General features: G+C 38.6%; 1 protein-coding gene across 1 annotated transcript in view; it reads left to right on the top strand.

Moving 5' to 3' along the window:
- The first annotated feature begins 3,761 nt into the window (after window positions 1-3,761).
- LOC111860531 (inactive N-acetylated-alpha-linked acidic dipeptidase-like protein 2) overlaps window positions 3,762-19,634 on the top strand; it is a 208,336-nt gene continuing 192,463 nt past the window's right edge. Inside the window, exons 1-2 of the mRNA XM_023844313.2 lie at window positions 3,762-3,824; window positions 19,167-19,229. The gene's annotated coding sequence lies outside the window, so the exon portion shown is untranslated. The remainder of the gene's footprint in view (window positions 3,825-19,166; window positions 19,230-19,634) is intronic.

Raw genomic sequence — 19,634 nt, 5'->3', positions numbered from 1 at the left:
TCATTTTAGTTTCTTTCTAAAGTTCCATATGGACATAAATTAATGAGAGCTGAAAAAGTCAAGGGGTTGGACAGGAGCACCAGATCTTTCAAAAGGTCTTACACTTTCTTTTGAAGGTCAGAGAAGCTGTGAAGTGGACTTGCACCGGTGAATGATACTGTTTAATTAATCATTTCTGGACTAATTACAAATATGTTCCTGGATATACATGGGGAAAAAAAAGACATTTTTTGTTTTCATTTTATACATTTTTAATTCAGAAGTGATGTAAGAAAATACCATACCTGGCAGAAGAGACTATTTCTAACCTTGAATCCAAATGATTTAAATGTTTATAGTTGAATTAATTATACATAAGTATGAAATAAAGTCTAGTAAACTAAAATTGAATGACTGAAGAAGAAAATGGAACTTATTCTATTAATATATTAGGACATCTAATTAATAACTTGGAATATCTCTGGTTTGAATCTTGTGCTTGGCAGAGCAACCACATCTATGTCGGGCAAGCGAGCGAAGGCCTCAGCTTCCTGAAAATTGCTCCAGAGGCACTAGCTGAACGGCTGTCCATCTCAACCACAAAGCTGGCAGGGCAGGACTTGAGAGTATCGTCACCAGGAGTGCTGATGGAAATTCTGGGCCCCATCATCTGATTATACTCTACACCATCTGATTATACTCCACACCATCTGATTATACTCCACACCATCTGATTATACTCCACACCATCTGATTATACTCCACACCATCTGATTATACTCCACACCATCTGATTATACTCCAAATTTTGTAGGACCCCTGTCACTAAGGGGCCCCTGGAATTGTCCTAACTGGCCCCGCGATTACAGCGTCCCTGATCATCATACCCACTTGAAGATTTTCATCCTGGGGAACACCAGAATAGGGGCGACCCCTGGTAAAGAGGGTCAGTTCCAGTAGGGGGGGGGGGGCATTTAGGGTTGAGCCTGGCCAGATTTGGGCAGCCCATCTGCCAAGTGATATTCCATGCTATTCCACTTATTTCCCGATGATATAATCCAAAACCTTAAGAACAGGTAACATCATAATGCATGATGATGACCATAATTTTACACTCGTAATGCATTAACTTACAAACCGCCAGTTAAAACTAAGAAATGCAGCATCTTCATTTGTCTTTCAAAAGCACAAACAAGATCTTGAAATTAAAAGTTGTGTAGGCTGATGGATCATGTTAAAAATATCTTTAATTCCTACCCACCAGAAGCCTACTCAATGACCTCTAATACTCTTATAAAAGGCCCAGTGTCACCAATTCCTTCCCTCTGGAGAAGAAAATGAGTTTGGGTGCTGTAATTTGTAGAAAGTTGACAAGTTTATTGTGTTGCGATCTGTGGGGCCTGAGTGATGAAATGACACAATGCAGTAAAAATCTGATCTGAAGGCATTTCTGTGCCTTGTTAAATTGAGACCTGCCCTTACCTTGTCATACACTGTTAGATACCCATGTTCTAAATGACCCTATGGAGGTTTATTTTGTATAGGACTACTGTATGACTTTCCCTTGAAAGAAAAAATGTATAGGAAGCCACCAAAGTTTCACTTACTTTATAAGAAACTTTTTAGAAACGTCTGGCGAAATGAGGCTTTAAAACCCACTGTGGGTGGAATTAATATGTTTTGTGAATTATTGCCTTGTTTAATCAAATGGATCCTATAAAGTAACCAATAAGAAATGGGTTGAACCCACCACTTTGAAAAGTAATTCCAAGAAGTTCCACCTCCCAAGTGTTCCAGAGCCTCAATTCTGTCATTGCTACTTTTCAGGCTTTACTAGATATACATTTAACCCGAATAGTTAATCTATGCAGTGAAATGTAGACAAACACTATGGAGAGACATCTGCAAAGGGATTTAATTAAGTCAAGTCACTTGAAATTAACACATGCCATAAGAAAAGCTATGGGCCATAAAAAAATTAAATGAAAAAATAATAATAATGGTATTCAATACACTTACAAGTGTTTAAAAACTGATTATGGCTATATATTTTTGTGCTTTTGTCTTTTATAACCCATTTTAAAAATGGATTTAAAATATATTTAAGATATTTATCTAAATACTGTTGTATCTTATATGGAAAGCTAGCTGTCAAAACTCGTTGCTGTCAAACACGCAGCTATCTACTTGATTTGCAAAGCCTCCAAAATTGCCGGAGAGCAAAGGGCAGATGACATGTGGTCTTCTGATTCACATTCCTGCCAAAAGAAGGTTTTTCACACTGCAGATCACATGGAACTAAGAATGAGAGGCTGACTGGAGGAGCAGCCTAACCCTCACTGCAGGCAACACCAGGCAATTTCAGGCATATAACAGACGTAGCGCAAGAGACCCATCTGGATCACAGCAGAGAATTAAATCCTGCCTCTGTAAAACAGCACTTCATTTAGTCACTATGTGTCAAGAATTAGAAACGACCTGCTTTAATGACTAATCTGTGTTTGCGTAGAGTATGTTAACTGACTAGAGCACTCAGTTAATAGCCCTTATTCCACCATTGTCGCCACTCAAATATCCTGCAGGTAGCTATAGACCTCATGCTAAATAAATATCGATCTGACATTGTCAGACTAGTTGAGTCACAGAAGAATAACCATACTTTTCCTGAATAAATTAGATTAATTTAGTAGGTGCTTAAGAATTTTATCAGTGCACCTTTGCTGTTAATTCTGTTATAATTACAAAATTGCTCTATACCATAGTTATTTGGGATATAAACATTTGTATTATATCTAACTAACTATGGAATTTGGTGATTTGAAGCCTTACAAAATATACTTGAAAGCATCTGGAAGAGAATAGGAGAGTTGACATTGAACTGGATGGATTTATGAATGGGAGATTATCAACTCTGGGTTGGTGGGTCTTCCATAGCTCTCACTGAATAGTTCTTCACAACCCACAAGCTAACAACATCAGAGGTCATGTGACATCCACAGATACTGTACACATACCTGTTTACAAGAAAAATCACAATATTATCCCTCTGACCTTATTCCTCATCCAGTGCAAGTTTGTGGTGAGCCTGAAGCTCAGAAGAACATGTTGTGAGGCACGGGACGCTGTGGGTATTGGTCCAGGTCATCACAAGACACTCATGCACACAATCACACATTATAGAGAGTTTTAAAGACTGCATGACAAAACACAGCACCCACAGCAAAGCAATTACGCAAAAGGATATGCAAACTACACACATGTAACCAGGAACATAAATCAACTCTCCCAGCACTGGTGATCTGAGGCTACAGTAGTACCCACTCATTCACTGTGCCACCCCCAAAATATTCAACAACTTTAGTTTAACTATGCATTTTTAAAACAAAACATTTAACCCACGACCACAGCCAACACTGGGGAGCACCAAGGCTGTAATTATAATATATATTAGAGGGGGGTCATTATGAGCCCATCTGAATATTGGCGGGGGGCCTTGATTTCACCCATTTAAACCTTTGTACAGAATAAACTACAGCTTGTCTATCAAAATGATACCTTTCCGCTACAATTTTGCAGCAGAAAAAAATGCTGAAAGTTTACAACTACAACCCATACCAGCACCGCAAAAGATAAAGTGGCATGTGAGAGGGGCCGTCATTAGGATGGTCATTTTGGCCCCGTTTGGAGGGTGCCTGCAGACAGCCGTGCCTCTTACACCGACAGACAGCGAGCTCTCAGCCTTACTCCCGGCTGGGGAAGCGGGGTGTGTCGCACCAGGCTGAGCTCGGCCACTTTCAGGAAGGAGAGTTTACAGCCAAACGATGGGACACGCAGGGCACCACATGGTAAGAGCAAACACCATGCCGCACGTCTTAAGCGGGGACCCCTTGATTAAAACAAGTGCTTTTCCGCGAATTAGTTGCTGCGCATAAATGTCAGAGTAAAATTAGTTTTACGACTTTCGCTTTCAGTATACACGAAAGTCGCCCGTACTTTACGCTTCGTTTGGCATTTGTTTGACGTGCCGTTCGCAGTTTTTAAGGAGATTCACAATAAACTCCGCCAGTCGCCGACTTTCTATTCAAACTAATGCCACGCTATTAAGTTTTAGAAAAGCTGAGGCGGCTGCCTGCAGTTAATGGAAAATCCTCAGCTTTTGTTCACGGGGTTATAACTTGGCATCCCTCGGGTCTTTAGACCACCGTGAAAATCTGCCTTTTAAGTCCCCGTTCCCTTAACACTTCTTAATACGTTTTAAAAACCCGCAGCAACAAATCATTAATGGCAGTAAGCAGGAAAACAACGAGCAAAAGTTATGTGCGATCGCGGAAAGAACTAGGGATCACATGGCTTTCGGGAAAGTAAGGAAAGGGGGGAATACGGTGGAAGTTAGGAAGTGCACCGACAACTTATATTTCGTCTGTAATTATAGACAGTCATAGCACGCTGCCTGTGATAGCTAATTTATTGGATTTTTTTTATTGTTAAGCAAATTGTTACTGTTTACTGGTTTGTTTTTTGTTGTCTGAAAGGCTGACTTTATTGTCTTTCAATTCTTTAGTATTGCAGTCTGACGTTTTCTACATGTACTGTATAAGTAGTACTGTAATTGCTTATGTTTATTAGTGCACCTTGGTAACTATTAAACAGTCGATGTCTCGCTGAAGTTTGTTGGGTATTCCCGTTTTCCCGTGGCTTCCTGAATTAAAATGCCCTCTTTATCATTTTCACATATTTCACCGGCACAGATTCGCAGTTGTTGTGTGAAATCCTGCTTACAGCTGCCTTAACCCTTGGAAGCACAACGAATTCCATTACAACGCTTTTGTCTTATATCAATGACAGTATCCGCCTCCCGTACGCTCTCCCGCTTGTAAAGATGTGAAATATAGTATAGGACACCACAGCAATCTGATTGCCGGTAACTTAATATCTGTGATTTATGGAACAAATGGTTGAGATGGCAAGTGTGGGAGTATGGGAGATAAATAAATAAAAACTCTTCTTTCTGCCACTGAAGCGTAAGTCAAAGTGCTATGTAATGTCGCCCACCACGTTATTCAGTGTAAATCACTTACACCTGCATTGTGGCCTTTTATGCAATAAGTGATGCATCGCTCCTCTTTTGGAAATTGACAGCTATTAAACTACAGCTTTTTACTGGAATTTAGTTTAACACTTGTACTCAGCAAGAGGCATCATTTTGGAGTGTGTTATTATTATTATTATTATCATTATAATTTTTTTACATTACATTTTGTTTAATTTTCTGGCACTTCACCTACATTACTGTTAATATCTAAGAAACTCAGGCCTAATCACGCATCAGCAGATTAGAGAATTGCCATTATAACATGCGTGCAAATATTGTTCTCTACTTGCACAGTTAATTGAAAACTGGGAAAATATTAGCATCATGTGCGAAATGTGTGACTGCTGTGTTTATGAACATGGAATGATGCTGCAGTATTCCTGTTAAATAAGTTGTATGTGTTTTGGTAAATAAGTCGCTGCAGTATTCTTGTTAAATAAGTTGCATAAACCGGTGGCCCCTTCACAAGCTTTGCAGGCACGACTCAATGGAACATGACAAGATCAAATACCACACCGTGTCGTTATACTGATGCACGTAAGCATTGAATGCAGGGAGAATGGGATGTGTACAGCTAGGTGACATCGCCCCGGTATTCAAGGCAAGCGCAGCATATGGTTGTCAAACATTGTCAGAGGGTAGTGTGGCATTTCTTATTTCCTGTGGCCCACTCAGGCACCCAAACTCAGAGAATATTTGTGAGCATTTCCCTGGAAATGCCTGCATGCATCCTCTCATGGTGCAAGCTCTCTAAGATGCTTGTGATAGGCTAACAATGTTGCATGTTTTTATGTTTGTTTTTGTATACGAAATGCATATCTGTTAGACTTTCCTTAAGAAAACCATCAAATTCCAGATGTAGTTAGAGAAGATCTTGGCACTTTTGCAAAATTAGTGGAGAAACTGCTCCATATTGGAGAGAAATTGCTTTGGGAAGAGTTTACCCCACATCAACATGTGAAATGTATCATTTCTGATTAAACCAGATAATTATGCAGGGGTATAAAGCCAAATCAACATGGGAGAAATATATGCACGCAAGTTAAATCCCATATCAATAAGGATTTTAAACTGATAGACATGTATTCACTGTAGTCCTATGTTGTTTTAGTTTTAATAGATAATTTTTAAAGCTCCTGTTTTATTTATCTGTTTAGTGGTTTGCTCTGAAACATGACTCCAGCTTTCATGAATAAAAGGTGATGAGAACTAGACTAGTTTGTGAACCTGAAGAGTTTTTTGTCTGCTTACTTTGTCTTTTTTTAATCTTCATTTTAGCCCTATGTAATAGAGATAAATTGAAGACAATTTGGCAACTCCAGTTCACTTTAGTATGTTTTTGGACCGTGGAGAGAAACTAGGGGACCTGGAAAAAAGCCCACAATGACATGGGGATAACATGGAGACATGGAGAAGATTGGAACCTTGGTCCCAGATGTGAGGCAACGGTGCAGAGCTCTGTGCCACCACGCTGGTGCCAAATTGCCTGTATGTTTGCATGTGTGCAGGAATGCTGTGACTGTGCCCTGTAATGGGTTGGAGCCCCATCCTGGGTTATTCTATTCCTTGCGCCCATCACTTCTGGAATAGGGTTTGTACTCCCAATGCCCTGCATAGAACAAGTGCGTTTAGAAAATGCATGCATGGCTTCAAAATGATTAAAGAAGTGACAACAGAGTGACTAGCCAATAGTACTGTTCTCAGATGAGACACACATGCAGATAGACATATACCCATCAGAGTGGAGCTTGGGGTCTGACTGTGGGCTCAGTCAGCATCAAGGGGCCCTAGAGCAGTTAAGGGTTAATTAAGGACCTTTTCAAGGGCCCAAGGATGATATGGCCATGGCATTTGAACCAGCGAACTCAATCTTGACACGTGGCTTCGGATATTACTTCCATTAATACTTTTGTAAAAATTCAACGTAATGCTGACAATTGAACATAAAGCAAAGTTAAAGTAAGCCTTTTTCCAGAATTTAATCAGGTTACAAGTGCAAGGATAAGTTAATATATCAAGCAAATTTAATAGAGCTAACATGATAGATGCACATTCTGGTCAGGCAAAACTGAGAAGTTTAATAGTGCAAGTAACACTGGATTGATATACATATAGGGACATCGAGATAAGGGCAGTGTAAAAGATCTAAAATGCTGAAAAGTCACATTAAGTTGTAAAATTTGAAATATTATGCCGAAACGTGAGAAATCACCTCTTAAATTTTAAAATGTAATATTTCCTATTTTTTTTTAGCTACTGTGTTTCCTCAGAATAACAGAGTCATCATGTTCAGTGCCGGTTGGGGTAAAAGTAGTGCTGTTAATGACTTTTATTTTGTTGATTTATAGTTTGTTATTTATTATAGCTAAATGTCTTTTGTTGTTTTGAATAATTTGAGAAAAGAGGGATTTGATGCAAATCAAGCAGGGCTTTGCTGGGAATGTGCGCAGAGAATTGCCTCAGCACATCTGTTCTTGCTTTTATTACAACCTTCCCACATGCTACTAGGACGAGTAAAGACTGAGAGGCTTTTCTTAAATTTAAAAATGCCATATTGTTGAATCTTTTCCTGGTCGGGAAGTGGTGTATGTGTGTGTGTGCGCGCGTGCATGTGTGCGTGTGACTGTGTGGCGTTTGTTAAGGGGTCAGACCACAGGGTTTCCGGGCTACAAGTCGGGAGTTGGATCAAACACACCCTACAGTGACTTAAGTGTGCAGAAGTAGTAGGGGGACTTGAACACACTACACTCAAAAAGGCACAGGCTCTGCGTGTCCCAGGATGTTCAGGATGTACTGATAACATAAAGTTAGTTCTTAGGATTTAAGAAAAACCTCCTGTGTGTTGAACTGTTTTACATAATTAGAAGATTAGCCAGAGACAGATGTCATGGTTAAGCCAATATACTTTATGGACAAGGTAAATATTTAAGGGCTTTGGTTCGGTCAGATTTGGATAGAGGCGTGAGATACTGAGAAAATGAAAGACTTTCCTGACTTAAAAATAATCTAGCAGGTGGTTTTTGCTTTTTTTTTGCATTTGTGGTGATTTTTCTATTTAGCATTTGCAATCGCTTTTAGTTTGAAGCACAGCCTAAATTATACAATTGTAAAAAGGAGCCCGCAAATGTGACCAGGATAAACTTTTAGAAGATGGATTTATGAACTAGTAGATGAGATTCGATCTAAAGATCTCATATTGCCAATTGTAAGTATTAATTACAAGGTGAGCTGTAGCTGTAATGACAGGCAATTAGGAAAATCAGTTATCATAATTTAACGGCATTGATGAATACTCAAGCAAATCCATTCTACTGAAGCATTTTGGAGGAAAATTGTATGACAGTTTAAATTTTTCATTATTTTCTACATTTGTGTAAAGTGTTGTTTTTTTTTTTTATTATTTTGAGCCCTTTAAAAAGCTTTAAAAATAATAATCTACTTACTAATTACACTATTTTTAAATACGATTCACTTACTGCTTATTTTTGTTCGTTTGTAATTGCTGACTCCAATCTCTAACCTTTAAAAAAATTAGAGTCATATATTGAGAAATAAAATTACAGGGCAGGGAGATAATATCGAAATGCATAATGCTGAAATAATTTATGACTGGAAATTTTGCGTTTGAGCGAATGTGTGTTCAGAGGTGGAGATGGGGGGGGGGGGGGGGGTAGTGAGGCTGTGGTGAGCTGTCCACAGGGGGCTCTAAAATTTCATAGGCTTTTAAATACTTTTTCCAGAACCATCTTGTGAGCTTATGGATGAAACTTTAGATCTCAACCATAATTGTTAATTTTGGTCTTGCAGCTATTAGTATGCACAGCAAGCATGTTTGTGGAATGCAATTAAATAAATGAGTAAGTTATATATGTTAAATGAATTTGTTTTATTGCTGTGCCACAGAATTAAACGGAAAATACTGACTTGTCTGTGTAACCAGTTTCTGGATGCACTATTCAAATCATAAAAAGCGTGTAAGTGTTGTTAGAGCTAAATTTAGGTGTGGGATGCTGGCCTCCCACCCGGGTCTGTACTGCCTGTGGCATCGCCGCCTCTGTGGTGCTGCTGGGGATTCCAGGCCGTGCAGATCACCCTGAACTGATGTTCACCTCAGGCACAGAGGCACCGCAGCGTGCCAAAGAGCAGCAAACACATACTGGGCTGGTACTAAGGGCCAAAACCAGTATCCAGGGCCCATCTTAATGAGCTAAAAACTCCTTTAACAAATAACACCTAACGTTTACATGGTCAGACACTTACAGTTTTAAACATTTCATTTAATTACTGGTATGACTCCATTGTGAAATTGTGACATTCAAACAGAAGAAACTGTCATAATATTAAATGAGTCATGAAAACAGCTTCATGAGTTACTTATAAAAGTAGAACTTAAGTAAATAAGACAAACTTTCACGATGTTAAACCGACAAACTGTTTAAAGTAGGTTGTGTGTTCTCCTGAACAGAACAACCTTATAAATGTAACTTTTGTGTGTGTTTGTGTGTGTGTGTGTGTGTGTGTGGGGGGGGGGGGGGGGGCTTATAATGCAACATCTCCATTCCCAGTCCAATACTAGCAATACATTGTTTAAGCTTACAAATAGCCCCAGGCTGAAGATGGCAAGTTATAAAGCAGGAGGTGAAGCTTCTCAGCATTTAAAGAGACACTATCGGTGCTTTATCAGCCGGTTTTTTTTTTTGCCCAAGTCGATAAAGTTGTGCCACCTTAATATCGGCTGGTTTTCTCCACCAGGTGGATGTGTAGACCAATAGCAGCATGGACAGCAGTACCTGTAGTTTTTATTTAAGGAACACCAGATTGAAATAAGCTAGGGTAAGCAAGGTAAGCTTCAGTGCAGTATTAGGTGTTCAGTCTAGCTTTAAATACTGAAATATAAATGCAGGTATACAGTTCTGTATGGTAGCAGTCCTGCAGATAAACACCTGAGAATGTTTTACATTAAAAAGTATTTTGACAATTTATGAATTAATCATTGAGAAGTTAGTATTGAAACTTGTGCATTTATAACTGAAATATTCTTCTTTAGCAGTCTGATTGTGAGTAAAAAATATATATTCTTCATGGGGGCTGTTAGGAACTCTGGACATTCAGGGGCTATGGGAAACTTCCCTGAGTGTAAAAGGGCACCAAATCACACCAGAGGGACTTGGTGGTACCGACCTCGTCAATGAGTTGTGAAATAGGAACCAGCAGGGGGCCGAAGTGAGTGTCCGTGTGTTCCACTGTCAAAAGTCGGACTAGTAGCTTTACAACATTATTTCTGCTTCCTTTTGTTGCTACAATAATTAAAAGGGCATTTAATAAAGAGAAAATGTCTGTGCGTGTGTGTTCTCATCTTTCATTCTGCTTATTCAGAACTTAAAGGCACAGTCTGGATGGAGTTGGAGAGAAATTATGTATATATTTACTTAGCCAATGCAACTTATGCATGGGAAAACTGTAGCATTTTGGGACAGTGCCTTGTCTGTTTGCCCCAGTTTTTCAGCACATATGACAAGGCTTGTTGTTCAAAAACCCCAAAATTAATTTAGAAATTTATTTGATATAGTTCAAGAGGTAAGTTAAAGGGTTTTTTGTCCATATTAAATGCTCTAAGTCACGGCAGCATTTTTTGCTAAAACAGAGGAAGTCAATGGGGAAAATGCCGACTAATTAAACTATTTAATTTGATTTATAGATGAACATATATAAAATATCAGTAATATCTGAAAAGACCTGGAAGTCATACATCATAAGGAATATATGATCCGGCACTAAAACAGTGCATAAAAAGGGTGTTTCATCCGATTACTTTGACAACCATGATACATTTTTAGTGACTGTCGTAAATTTTCTGTGTGAAATGGCATGTCATTTTTGCATCACTGCTACACTGTTTATAAAAGGCATCTGTTTTTTTTATTTATAACTATATATTATCGCGATTTAAAACAATAAAAGAAATAAAAAAATTGTTTAAGCAGTCCCAAATACCATCTCCATAAATTTGACCTCAGTCAGCTTTCTTCAGGTGTGAAAATTATAACATGCCAGGCATCAGTGACAACATAAAATGGAAAAAGGCTAATAAAAGTGATACCTTGCGAAAGAAATTTGTTGGCCGATTTAACACCAAGGTCACCCACACCACTGATTTACTCTTTGCAATTTGCTGTTGGGGATACTGTGTTTGTTCCATTGTTATTCAGAATCAATAAAAAAGTGTCGTTATTATTCAATATGCCTCCTTACCCACACAGATAATATGCAAGTTGCTGACCTTACTTATTTCTGTACTGTAAAATGTGTCTTACTAAAGATATGTAAAACATACCTTTTTGATTATACCGAATGCAGTGAATTGAAATGCATAATTCACATACTGAGACCTCCCCCCCCCGAGAAATAACTGGGAAAAATATTTGCATTATGATGCGATCTGCACGAGCTGATGAACTGCGTATGTTAATTTGGTGAACTACTGAAAAATGCCGGCTTTTACCTTGTGTATGTGTGATTTATGTATATATTACATTGTAGGGACCAACATGTTATTCTGACTTTGTGGGGACTATTTTTTCGGTCCCGACAAGGGGAAACACATTTTTGTAAAAGTCTGTGACTGCAATCAAATAACTAAAAATGCCAAAAGTCTTGTATTTTGTTTGGTTACTTACGGTTAAGGTTAGGGCTGGGTAGGCATTAAGACTGCCATTGTTGGGTTTAGGGTTTTGCCCATAGAAATAACGGTGCCTACAAGGATATGGATTCAAACGTGTGTGTGTGTATGTGTGTGTGTGTGTGTACACATCATAAGCTTTAGTTAGGGAAGAGGTTAATTAATTCTTGTTAAAGTGGGAAAGGATTAATGTTGAGCAATATGTAGGAATGTAGGAATTACCATTAAATATACTGTGTAAAAAAAAAAAAAAGAATTTCCATCCAGCACTGGGTAAAATGCTTGGATTCAATTCATGCTCAGTTATTTCTATGGTTGATGCTGAAGTGTAACTTTAGCAAGGTGTTATTTGGCTCAAGTTCCCCTCGTTCAAGCCCTAGACTTCTAGCGACAGGATACAGGGTCATTCCCAGTTATTTTCTGAATTAGCAGTGTGGGAGTGAATGGAGGGATTGACAGGTCCGGAGAGAATATTGTCAATATCTCACAAAACATCTCAATATCCTCTGCATGCTACCATTTTAACTGTACAGAGGACATAAGTGTGTATAAATTGAGGGACAAGCACAAGAGTACCTGGTAAACAAGGGTGGATGTCCAATCAAATTTCTCTTGGTCTACAATGTAGCCTGTAACTGAATCATGTGGGATTGAAATCGGTACATTTCCCACCATCGTATTGGTAGGGCGAGCTATTGTAACACCCAGATTTGTGTATGCGGCCATACATTTTTTTAGTTCTTGCCATGTCACGTTTTGTCAAATATGCCCTCTTTCCCATATGCCAGAGTAATACCTGCCGCCTTGATCCTAGCGCTGACCTCTGATTGCTGTTACTGTCACTTCGAAAGTGGTGTTTGGGTGTTTCTGAGCTACAGGGGTAGCTTTACTGATCTACTGAAGGAGGGCTGCTTTGGCCAAGGGTCACACCGCCTCTCAGCCCAAAGGTGCCTGAGCAACAGCTGAGAGACGCTCAGGGGGGACCAGGAAAATAATCCGATAAACTGTGCCCCTGGAGTGGGATTCCTGGGGCTTTAGTGAGGGTGCCCAGGAGGAGAAATAATCTCTGGAGGTGGCCAGTCTTCTGCTTCTGTGGCTGTCAGCTTTATTTCTGAAAATTGAACTGTACAGATAGTAACCAGAATAGCTGCAGCAGAGAGTTGTGTGAACGATGAGAATATTGAGGCTTATAAGTTGACTTTAACTTTTCTGTATCTCTGGATTTGAGGATTGTTCCGTTTATGGTTACAGATTTTTAACACTTTGTAGAATACTGCATAAGTACATCAAAAGTAAAATGAAGAATATCTTTTCCTAGAATAATTTATTATTTGAAATGGGTAAAATGATATTGTGTTGTTGACGTTTTTTTTTTTTATTTCGTAGTAGCAGTGTATATTTCAGACATCCCAGCTCTCCTGGAAGCTCCATGACTCTCCCACAAATTGACAGCAGCTCACTGACACCCGCCAATGATGTGCAGAGCCCCGGAAATCTGCCGCTCTGCTATTCAGTGGCTGTAAAATTAACCGGATAGAAGGTTTACCACCGGAACCCCGCCCCATCCAACCGGCAAATTTTTCCTCCACTCCCCCCAGCCCACGACAAATCAAGCCGCCTTAAAAGCATACTTTTACTGCCAGCCACCCAACACCCCAGCCAGCACTAGACATAGTCGGTATCTAATTTTAATACCGTCATACTGGCCAGCCAAACTGATATATACCTTTCTTTTAATGCCAAATAATGAAAGTAATTAGAAATTTAGGTCAAAGTTTTGTAAATAGCTGCTGTAATGAGGAATAAACTTCTTTTGTAAAATTTTCATTATGTCGAATGATGAAATGTTCCATATTTTTTGTGGCGATGGGTAGTAGGTTAGAGATCTGTGTCTGTATGGGCGTGGGGTCACGTCCAGTGGTAGGCAGCATAATTCCGTCATTGTTGGGCCCTTGAGCAAGGTGCTTAATTAACCCTAACTGTGTCAAGGGCCTTGGATGCTGGTTGACCCCCCCCCCGACCCTAAGCTTTTCCTAACCTCTAAGTCTTTGGACAAAAGTTCCTGCTAAATGAAGTAAATGCAGTTTCCAAATGGAAAGAGTTTTTTTTTCCCGATAGGCTACAGTATGGGCCTGTAATGTAGGTCTATAGGTTTCTGTTTTGTGTTGTGAACTTGTGAGGAATTTATAGCCCTGGCTTTGGTGTTTTTACTCTTGTTGAAATAGTAAAAAAAAATTAAAAATTGGAAAAATATTTTAAAAATCCTTGAATTCACCTGTTGGATTTAATTGACAAGTCTTTCACATGTAACACACATTAGATTCTTACTTTATGTGAATTATAAAGCTTCTCAAAAGATGTTTAATGTAATGGATTGGATAGACAGAAAATGGAACGATGGATTCAATCAATGCTACTTTCTCTTAGAACAAGTGTAAATGCTGAAGTACATGCTATTGTTTGACCAGGTATGCAGGGCTGCCATGGTGATGAAAAATTATAAATAATTGGAACATTGTGGTGATTGAAAATGGAAAAGTTGCTTCAGGTCACACTGAGCAGATGTAATTTTCACAGTAGGACATCCTTAGTAAGCCTATGATGAATTTGTTGAGGGCGGTCATGTACTGTAGGTGGTCACTAAATTACTATTAAAAAAGAATGGGTAAAGGAATCGGCATAGGCTTGGGCGGTATGATGGTATTACGATATACCCCGGTATTTATAAATCCCAAAGTTACTATTATCAATACCGTAAAAAACACTGATGCTCTTCTTTCTATGCAACAGATATGCAAAAACTTTATTGAGGCAATGTATGGTATTGTTTTGTATATTGTAGTGCACAGTGTTAGCGGTGATTGGAGCTTATGTAAAAGTCAAAGAATAATGTGCAAGTTAATGCCTGGTTAGGCAATCTCTGATTCTGGAGTTTACAATGGCCTACATGATTTTTTTCCAGATTATTTTTTCAGTATCGTCATATTCCATAAAATATCTAATCGGTATGACGTATGAAAAAAGATTCTGCCAAAGCCAAAAACAGCACCAGCTAGATCTTTTTGAACTGCAAAAATCACGTGTTCTAACAGAACAATAATTGGCATATGGGAAATCGTGTAAAAACTAAAAAGTGGAAATCTGGAAAATGGATTTGTTTTTTTGCAAACACTTGTTTGGGAGAGACAGTATTTCAATGTTCATACCTTTCCCCCTTTTCCCTCTATTAGTGGATGCAGGCAGGGCTGGTTTGTTGTTTTTGGGGCTTCACTCAAAAAGTCTGTGTTTGTAGAGTTTGCTGCATCTGCATCAGGTGCTTCATTGTCTGTGGCGAGGACAATGGTCAGCTTAGGCAATTTTTCTGTTTTGAAAGACTTTCTATCTTTGGTTTTCTTCCTTTTTGTGGCACTACTGGGAAATGATCATTTAATTGTTTCATATAACGATAACATAAGCTAATGAATACAGTCAGAACATTATAGCTAGCTAGCTTTTTAGCAGTGTTTAATATATAGTGTAGTGACTGTTTGTGGCCAACAGGTGGCCCCACAAAAATAAGTGGTGTAAGTGTTGTTATACACTACCACTGGATGCAGGGTAGTCTGTTGCAGTGTTGAAGAGAGATATTTGGCTCATTAAATAGGATAAAGGGCATAATTTGGTGCGGATGGTGAACAATGATAGACAAAGTGATCTAATTTTCAAGTTTCGCAATGAAGCCTCGATGAACCACAGCCATGGTTTGAACTATAGAGAATGTTGTCATTGCTGAAACCCCAAAGGAACAGAAGTTGATGAGTCAAAGGTGCAAAAAGCAAAGGTGAACCTTGCCACTCTCTTGAGAGTCTCTGACTTTCCTTGCATCATGGTTTTTCTTAGCTGACTGACATGATTGGTCTTCTCTAGAAGAAACGGGTTTCCACTTATTGCACATGATTAGCCAGCCTTTAGCAGAGAAGGGGATATTGGTAGCATTGCTGTTGTTCCTTACCTGTGGGAAAACAGACATGAGTGGATAAAGTATTGTTGAGAAACATCCTGAGTACATACTGTGCTTGGTGTATGTAAGCACGTTCTGTAATATATATGTATAAAACACAATGTTTGACATTAATGTCACTTTCTTAGCTACAATTTTATTTCCGCCAGTTTTTGGTCAGCTTTCACATAGTAAAACAAATATACTTTGGGTGTCATTTAATGTTTATTACACCTGGTAAATCATAGTACTGTAGGTACCCACAAAGTTTCCAGCAGATCGTTCCCGATATTTTTTGCAGTTATGTTTGAGGGAATAGCTGCACCAGATAGCTATTTGGCATAGTCCAACATTGTTTATGGACCTAACGATACATGACGGGCTATTGGCATTACTTTTTGGCCAGTGGATTGGTGAGGTGCAGAATGTTCTGATTTATGTGTTTGCCAGCATGGTACGCAAGGCTGCCCACTTAATGATACTTAGCTAGCTACACTCAATGATGAAGACATAAAGCGATGGAGGAAGATGGCTGGGCTGATAGAAGGAGGTCTTAAGAGAAAGGGAGGCACCTTCACTATTGTAAAGAGTGGTTGTAATTACACACACGCACACTTGATGGTTTGTTAAGTTTGATTTGTTTGGATTTTCGAGTGCCATGTTTTGCATTTTCAGAAATTCAGAGTACATTTTCATAATTAAGAAGTAGAAAGCATATCTTAAGAAACATCTAATACTGTTTGAAGGTAAATCAGTAGCTGAAAAATCTGTTCCACTGTGTTTGCTAAGGGATAATATACGATGAACTTGATCTCTATCTGTGTTAGTGCTGCCAATGTTGTGTCACTGTATTGGATCAGGAGATCAAGTTTTTCATGTTTGAGTGGGACTCAACACGATTTTGAGTTGTATTTGTCATTTGTTAGCATTTTTAAGATCAGACTTTTTCAAAGAGAGAATTAAACTAGCATTAATTATAAAGCCTGAACTATTGCTTCACTACCTCAAAGTAATACAAACAACAACAGCATGTTGCCAAGCCAAAAAGATTAATAATCCGCTTTGCCAGTGCTAACATAAACAGCTGTGCTTGCTGATTCTGTTGTTAAAGAGCTCCACATCCCCTGGCATTCAGAATACTGTGTTTGTATTCCACTGGGATTAAGGATATAATGTATATCTGCATGCATACAAACCCTTTCTACATGTATCTCTATCTCTTACAGCATTTCATAAGTCTTTTGATTTTTGGTTCATCTTTTATCTTCAAATGCAATTTGTATGATATGTTTTGAGGGTTTTACAGCCCCAGTGATCAGGAGAGGCTGGAAACCGATGTCCATAATTTGATCATGAAGTTTACGGTGTCCCTAATGACAAACAGGAGACCTCGGGCTGTGACAATAATAAGTAAAATATTTCAGGTATTTTTTTCCTCTTTTAAGACTGTCCTTGACTCTGTGTTGACAGTTTTTTCAATGGTATGCAACCTCAACAACAGTCCATTTGAGTATTACTACTAAAAGGTTACTAAAATGTAACACTTTGCATCATCTACAGCTTCATAATGCATTTATAGTGCATTGGTAGAACATTCATAAGCAGCATGTAAGTATACCTTGTCATGTCTTAAAGTGTTGCCTTCATAAAGTGTTCAATGGACAGACAGCTGTAATATACATCAGTAACAAACATTATAATCATATTAGATTATTAATGTATATTAAAGCTGTTGAGGTATGTTAGGATGTTACTTACATTCTGCTTATAAAGGCATCATGAAGGTGCAGTTAATGTAAAGTGTTACCTAAGATTCTTTCAGTTATTCAGACGGTACGCAAACTTTGTTAGCATTTATATGATGATAATCATGGAATACACTTGAAAAGCTTCTTTGTTTTGAGCCAAGTCCTGCTCAGTACACTGATGGTCATAAAGCATTAAATTACATACATGGATACGACTACTGATTCTGTGATTGACAGAATATGCATTACCAAGCTATTTCAAATAATCATATATCCACTGGTTTACTTTCACTGCAGTATATGCTTTGATTTGATAGTGTGTGCTTTTGAAATGTAATTTATGGTTTTGATTTGTGCCTTGATCTGAAAATCAAAATTTGTCACATCCTTTGTCAACCTGACCCAGAAACGTTTTAGTATTAAATACTGTTTAGCCCCATGACCCTGTCCAGGAAAAGTGTCTGGTAGATGGATAGATGATGTTAAAAAGAGTACAATCTAAGCATTAGTTTTTCTCCCGCTTAACAAAACCACTGATTTTTTCCCATTATGGTGGAATACACATGCAATGATACATATGTATGAATTCTCACAAACAAATTTGAAATGCATACATCATTCTCATGCACACATGCAAATGTAGCCACATATTGTTGGATCTGATTGCCTGAAAAGCTTCTGTTATTTTACATAGCAAATAAGAACAAGTATCATTTGTGGTTTTGCACACAGTTAAGGTGATAGATACCTCATTGTCCAGTCAGTGTTGTTGATCCATTTTCAACGAGTCCCTAACGTTGGGTATCTCCAGCTTTGTGGTTTTGTTAAAACAACGAAGGAGCCCAAAATGTAGACATTATGAGTGGGAAAAGACTGCATGTTTCAGAATTTGTCGAACATTCACGATCTTCTCATTAGCAAGCGTGATAAAACATATCACTGTGTTTCATTGCATTTTGAAACAATATGAGAGAAAATGTGTTTATACCTGTTGGAGTGCTTTTACATACTAATGGTTCTTTTTTTAACAAAAATATGTTTAACGTGGTTTTGGAGAAGGTGGAGTCTCACATGATACGCATAAAAGTTAAAGGGACGATCAGGATATCATTTCTGCATCTTGTGTGTTCAGTGCTATGTGTAATATTATGTAAGTATGAACTCTGGTATAGAAGGTAGGGTAGAACCTGTCTTGTGAGAGAAACACTGAACCTGGAATTTTTTGGAATTTATCATAGAAAGCTCATGCAGTAAAGCATGCAATAAATCTACCTTTTATCTCATTAAAGTTATGCAGTGCTGCTGACATTTTGTCTTACTAATTTGAGTCTAGATTTAGGAAAATATCAGGTTGATGCCATCTAAAGAAGGGTTAGTTTAGTTTTTCGTAGGGTTAACGTTTCCAAATGACTTGGATGCGAGATTGAAAGTGAAGGACGCGCATCTAGTGGAGGGTGAAAATGTAAGAGAACGGCCCTAATGCAGAATCTCATTACGGCAACTGTCAGGATTCTTCTATTTTACCATCAGCCCTCTTATTCCGTAAGAGCTAAACTGTCGTCTCGAGTGAGTGTACCACCAAAGAGGCATTTACAAATAAATGAAAAACGTCACAATTGATTTCACTCCTCTGGGACTACACCGTGTCAGCTTTGTCACAAACTGTCTTTGTTGTTCTCTCTCTCGCAGGTCCCGGTGCCGGACGAGGTCGATAGTTTTTGACAGGTTCGGGCCGTCTTCATTTGACCCAGGGTAAGCCCCCAGACAACAACCTTCCATTAATATTGTTAGAATGTTTCTATCTTTTTATTTTCTCATGGTGCAGATGGTTTGTCTAGCAAACCGAAAGTTTACGTTGTTGAATTGGGACTGGAGGCAAGAAATAAGGAAATGGAAAAATGGCGTGCCATGCTGACTGACTATAAGGCGAGCACCTTTAAGGATTTTAACCCTTGAGCCGCGCTTTGTGTGGAATACTTGCTAGCTACCAGGGCAGGCGTTAAAGAAGCATTGCTCCTGCTCTTCCTTTGCTTATTCGGAGAATAAATGCACCTATAATTTTGAATCAACAAGGGATAGCAGTGCATTGCTCTAACAGTTCCGATGATGCAACCCCAGAATCGCTACATTGGTACCTACTTGGCATAGGATAGCAGA

Source organism: Paramormyrops kingsleyae, chromosome 15 (assembly GCF_048594095.1).
Source record: "Paramormyrops kingsleyae isolate MSU_618 chromosome 15, PKINGS_0.4, whole genome shotgun sequence".
NCBI lineage: Eukaryota > Metazoa > Chordata > Actinopteri > Osteoglossiformes > Mormyridae > Paramormyrops > Paramormyrops kingsleyae.
The sequence above is the reverse complement of the archived record's forward strand: the minus strand, read 5'-3'. Positions and strand labels throughout refer to the sequence as shown.